This window comes from Lipotes vexillifer, unplaced genomic scaffold (genome assembly GCF_000442215.2).
Source record: "Lipotes vexillifer unplaced genomic scaffold, Lipotes_vexillifer_v1.1 scaffold1969, whole genome shotgun sequence".
NCBI classification, from domain to species: domain Eukaryota; kingdom Metazoa; phylum Chordata; class Mammalia; order Artiodactyla; family Lipotidae; genus Lipotes; species Lipotes vexillifer.
The window spans coordinates 129,826-136,294 of NW_006794929.1; the positions used below are offsets into that span (position 1 = coordinate 129,826).

Here is a 6,469-nt window from a genome sequence, read left to right on the forward strand (position 1 = left end):
AAAAAAAAAAAAAAAGCAGCAATTACCTCTTCAAATGAGTACTAACCTCAGATGTGCTATACAAATCCCTATACTATTTATGTCCTCTTTACTTATTGCAAGATATATATAGATACATGTACTATTTTGAAATATTAATCATAAATCAGTGGCATTTTCCCTATTTATTATTCTTTTTATAACAAAGGATGCTTTCTTCCCAAGAGTCCTGTTTTTCTTAATCAGGTAAAATTTCTTAGAGTTTAATTTCCTTGTGTTCTTGGACATTGAGACATTATTTGTACCATCTTGTTTGGGGAGCTTATTAGTTTTCATGTTATGACTTCACTATTAACTTATTTTTATTACTGTAAATACATTTTACATCTATTATATCCAAATGAAGTTAACGAATTTCAAAATGATTTAAATCATCATTATTCTCCAACCATATTCATGTTGCTTGGCTGTTCTAATTGTTTATTTAAAAATCCACTTCTCATGAGAGTAACTACTCTTTAATAAAACTTCAATAAAATTCTGAAGAAGAATTTCAGTGGATATGATCTAAGGAAAAATAAATATACATAAATGAAATATCTTTGCCATTTAATCGATGTACGCTACAACATTTCTCTGAATTGTAACTAGCTTTCATTTTCAAACTTTGGAAGAATGAGTCATTTGTAGGAGGAGGTTGATGCTAAAGAACTATGTTTGGCAACTTGAACATTTTTAGCACTTGGATTTCCCTATTTATAGTACAGCATCAGGCAGAGTAAAATGTTTGGCATTTCTATAAGGGATGCAAAGTCTTTAACATTCTCTGTTGTGATCTAACAATTCATTTCAGAGTAAGATGAATGAGTCTTGTTTGGAAAATGTTTTATACAAATATTGGCAAGGAAACTGTGACTGCATTTCTGTGGATTTTAAAAATGCAGACTCCCCTAAATTAAATGATGATAAATTGCACATTATTACTTCTTTCTTCTGCATTGCTATAGTTCTATGTGAAGTGCCTTTTATTACTCTGAACTGTCACACTCCTCTGCCCCATTCCTTGCTTTTTAGATTCTGTTAATCCATGTTGAAGTCACAGACCATGATTCTAGGTCCCTCCAAATGTCAAATTCTTTTTAACCTAACCTTCCTCTTATCTACAGTGTTTTTCTCATAATTAAAACTCCAGATTACTTCATTAACATATACCCTTTTCTTTTATATTAGAGCACCTGAGAACAGTAATTTGTAGGATTTTGCCCTTAACTGGCTACATAGAAGAAGACAGATAGTCATACCGCCCCCCCACACACACCCACCCACCCACACACACAGTTGAACTAATGAAAAAACAGAGCAAACTAAATGTAATGTGGGATCCTGGATGGGGTCCTGAAACAGACAAAAAAAGGACATTGGATAAAAACTAAAGAACTCTGAGTTAAATATGGACTTTAGTTAATAATAATGTGCCAACATTGGTTCATTAATTATAACACATGTACCATGTTAATGTAAAAAGTTAATACAGTAACTGTATTCATACCTAACGTAATAAAGGGCTAGAGTTGACTCCAGCCTGTTTTGTCATAAGAGGAAATGGAGTAGGAAGTGATAACTATTTCTCCCGTTGCCAAGGTCTTCTGACACAGCCACTGCAGCAGAGATGGGCAAAATCCGAGGCCAACCCCAGCCAGCCACGGTGACTGTGGGGCGTGAACACACTGTGCTGCTATCTTCCTTGTACCCATCTCTGGAGACATGAGACGGTGCGAGCTCAAACATCCTGGGCTCAATTCCCAGTCATTGGGTATTGGGGGCTTTGATTGATGTATTAAGCTCTCTGGACCTCATTTTCCATTTCTGTGAAATCAGAGGGGGTCACACCAGATTTTTCTCTCCCAAAAACTGTGGCTTAGAAAAATTCTGACTCTCTGAATATGTGCTAGAGGTCTCTTTGTGAATGGAATTCATTGACAATGAAATTTTGGTACTAAAGCAATTTGCATGCATTACATAGTTTATAGCATAGGATTACTATTTACCATTTTCTAGCATTTTTGTACTCCACATCCCCCCCAAAAAAAATAGTCCTTAAAAATAATACTGTTGCCATGTGAGACCCACTTATACATTCAGAAGATAAGACCACAGTTTTTTGAAATGCCCACGTTGAATCTGAACTCAAAATCATATTAAATATTAAATTATACCTTAATTTGTGATATGTTTTTATTTTCATATGAGGTACATTTTCAGACAAAGATTTTAGGTTAATGTGCTTCAGTGCAATTTACTTTGAATTTATTATTTAATATAATTTGTAGTGTTATGTGGTGCTTTAATTTAGGGCAATAAAATTTTGAATACCTAATTATACTTAAGACCTTGAAGACATTTAAGACCCTGCCAAGTGTTCATATTACACTTGTTGAGTTAATCATCAGGAAGATACTCATCTAATAATTATTTCTTAATTCCTTTTGAGTCAGTCATTGTCCATTATAAGAAATTATTATTTTCTAGCTATAGGTTTTCAGTGCCATGTTTTGATTAGAGGCATATAAAAAGGAAAGCTTACTTAGGTCTGCCTTCAAAGTTAAATCCAATAATAATCACTTGACCGGTGGAAGCACTCTGGGGAGGGGTTGAATAGTGGTTCTCAACTTTGACTAATTCAGTAAAGTCAATCCAGGGGCTTTTAAAAGTCCCTATGTGCAGGATGTACCCCAAACTAATTAAACTATTCTGTAGAGGCATTTTTTTTTTTAATTTCCCAGGTATTTCCACTATGCAGCCAAAGCTAAGAACCACTAGCCTTAAGGGAGTGGGAAATGCCTCCCGTGATGGTCTTTCTATAACAGAATTCTCCCACTCTTTGAAATTGGGTGACTTGAGTAGCAATGGATCATTTAAAGAGTGTATACTTTCAAAGAGAAAGAAGCTTGCCAATATTAAGGGGAAAAAATCATGTCCCTTGCCCTAGATCTCCACCTCACAAATACCAGGAGAGTTTGTCCTGATTTTGAAAGGTTTTAGGAAAAAATCCCCTGCATGTCTCAGTGCTACAGTGTTTGCTTTATCTTTTGTTTTATTTGGCATTTCAGGTCATATACAGGATCCGTGAGAGCTAACATTTATTGAGCACCACTGCTATGTATCAAGCCCTGTCAATATGGCTCTGTCTCACAGCCAAGACAGACAGAAATTATTCCCTTCAAAATAAAAATAAAGAGTCAGAGTTCTGTTTTGTTAGAAAAATGTTATCTCAGTGTAATTGCATATTTAATCATTTATTCATTCATTGGTTGAACATTTATCAAATATATGTGCTCTTCCAAAAATAAGTTTAAAAATGCCGGAAGAGTACAAAGGGATCTGTATCTGTTATCTTTTGCCTCATAACAAATTTAGTGACTTAATATGACCACTTATTTAGCTTTTTGATTCTGCAATTGGCAATTTAGGCTGGACTCAGCTGAGCAAGTCCTCTGGTCTCAACTAGCCACCCACATACAGCAGTGTTTACTGTGGTTTGGCTTTGCTGATCTTGGCTGGGTCCTCACATGTCTGGGGGCTTCAGCTGGGACAACTTAGCTGATGGAACACTGGTCCAAATGGTTTCTCACCCTTCAGCAGGGCTAGCCTAGTCTTGTTCACATGGTGGAGTTATGGTTACCTATGGAATGAGTGAAAGTATGCAAGGTCCCTTAGGCCTAATCTCAGAACTGGCACCCCATCATCTCTGCCACATTTCTTGGCCAAAGCAAGTCACAAGTCCAGTCTAGATTCAAGGGGTAGGGAAATAGCTTTCATCTCTTAATGGATGGTACTGAAATGTCACATTACAAAGGATGAGGATAAAGGAAGGAGTAACTGTGGTTACTTTTGCAGTCAACCATAGATGGGAAACTCTAATTCTGTCTTGGGAAACTAGAAAGGTTTCTGAGAGGTAGTTACATTTGAGCAGTTTTCAGAGGTGAGAAATAAATTTAACATGTATTTCAGGTGAAAGCAATAGTATGAACAAAACTATCGCATTGCAAGTTCTTTAGAGAAAAACTAAATGGAGATTGTAAGTTTCCTAAATGTAGGAAACATGTCTAGCCCAACCCAGAGCAGGTCGGAGGCACTTACCATTTGCATTAAAAAGAGTCAGCACAGTGGAGCAACTAAGAGTGTGGGCCCATAAGACAGAGGTCATACCTGATAGCTTTACCTCTTACTAGTTTAGTGACCTTGGATAAGTTACTAACCTTTCTGTACCTCTCTTTAGTACAGTGATGAGAATATGCCTTTGTATCAGTTAGCTTTGGCTGCATAACAAAGCACCCCACAGTTTAACAGCTTAAAACAACAGCCATCTACTTAGCTCCTGATTCTGTGGGTTTGTAGTTTGGGCTGGCTCAATTCTTCTGGTTTCAGTTGGGCTCATGTATATGTCTACGGTCAGCTTGCAGTCAGTTAAGTATCTCTGCTTCTGGCAATTGGCTGACTATTGGGGGACAATGAGGACACCTGGATCACATGTCTCTTATCCAGCAGGCTAGTCGGGACTTATTCACAGGACCAGCAGGGTCCCAAAAGTGAGAGCAGAAACATGCAAAGCTATGGTCTTGGTTCAGGTCTGACACTGTTGCTTGCACTGCATTCCATGGGACAAGTGAGTCCAAAACCAGCCAAGAATTAAGGGTATAGAAATAGACAACATTTCTTGCTGGAAGGACCTACAAAGTCACAGTGCAAGGAGTGAGGATACAGGGAGGGGAAGCCTTGTGACCGTTGATACAATCTCCTTCACTGACCTGTAGCTCACAACAATCCTATGAAGAATAAGTGAAATGTAACTTGATCTTTCTAGGTGAGGCTCCAAGTTAAAAAGTATCTGGCAAATACTGGATGTTCAATAAGTGAAACCTATTAACTTTTTCTTACATATATTAAAAATCAGATTTTCAGCCAAATTCTTTAATTGCCTACCTTTAAAGAGTATCAGATGAACCTCCAAATGGTGTTCAAGAAGTTTAAATGTTATGCATTTTTTCTCTGCTACAGAAAGATAATATAAGTAGAGGAAAGAGATTGCCTATGAGGGCATGTGTATCTTGGCACAGAATTTAGGTGTCGTCACCTGATGAAGCTGACAAAGCCTGGCAGCGGCAGCCAGACATCCTCACAGCCATGCATGAGAAAGACATACTTAATCTATGTGAAGGGTCAACTCAAGAAAAGAACCAGAGACAGTAAAGTGTAATATTTCAACTCCAGAAATACTAAAGGCATTTTTAATAGGTCAGAACCCATTTTTAAACCTATGCAAAGAAAGAAAAACCTTAATAAATCTTTATTGATTTCTTTCACTGTTGCATTATGACTATTTTCACAAAACCAGCCAAGCCCCATATAATTCCAGATGGATCCATAAATTGCTCTTGGATCCCACACATTGGATCCAATGGAGATTTATTTATCTGGCAGCTAGAATATCTCTAATCAGTGATGTGAACTGGGTCCAAAAAAAAAATCTATCTTGGGGACTTCCCTGGTGGTCCAGTGGGTAAGGCTCCGCACTCCCGATGCAGGGGGCCCGGGTTCGATCCCTGGTCAGAGAACTAGATCTCACATGCATGCCGCAACTAAGACCCAGTGCAGCCAAAAAAAAAAAAAAAAAAAATCTATCTTCTTTGAAATAAATAGGGCATCAAAAGTTATTCAGGAATGTGCAGTATAGAAATATGGCAAATGTTCATTGAGGATGGTGTTGGCTTTTTATAACTGTGGGACTTGAAGTTCCTTAAAGATATGTCATGCGGGCTTCCCTGGTGGCGCAGTGGTTGAGAGTCCGCCTGCCGATGCAGGGGACTGCACGTCCAGAGCCTGTGCTCCGCAAGGGGAGAGGCCACAACAGTGAGAGGCCCGCGTACCAAAATAAAAAAGATATGTCATGTGATCACTGGGCCCTACGTCCTGACTCCAGCCTGTATCACCCAGCGCCCCAACTCCAGGAGCCCCAAGGCCCTCAAAAGGCCGTCCACCTGCTTACACTTAGCTTTCAAGCACTGAGTTTCAATTATACTGCAGTTCCTTTTACGATTTTAGAAAGTCCTGATGGTGGAATGATTGAGACCTGTGGCTCCCACCCTCATTTCTCTCACTTTCTCTCTGAGTAGTGGGGAGTCAGGGGCAGCAGTGGGCATGGGTACCTACTGAAACTCTCTGAGCCTCAGTTCCTATTCCATTAATCCTGATCATACAAAGACACTTATGCTTACAAGGCAGTTCTGTCACATTCGTAGTGCCAAATACTGAATCCCAGATATTTAGGTTAAATAGATTATCAGAAAGAAAAAGGCAATATAAGTTCAAATGTTCAAAGCAGCCCAATCCAAACAGGTTTGCTGATGGCCTTGTTTGTGCTTTTAAAGCCCACCGGTCATGTGTGTACTCACCACCCTGTCTCCCACTAAAACACAAGGGTACGGTCACT

General features: G+C 38.6%; 1 protein-coding gene across 1 annotated transcript in view; it reads left to right on the forward strand.

The window, feature by feature from the left end:
* PAG1 (phosphoprotein membrane anchor with glycosphingolipid microdomains 1) overlaps positions 1-6,469 on the forward strand; it is a 57,500-nt gene that overhangs the window by 10,136 nt on the left and 40,895 nt on the right. The window lies entirely within an intron of this gene.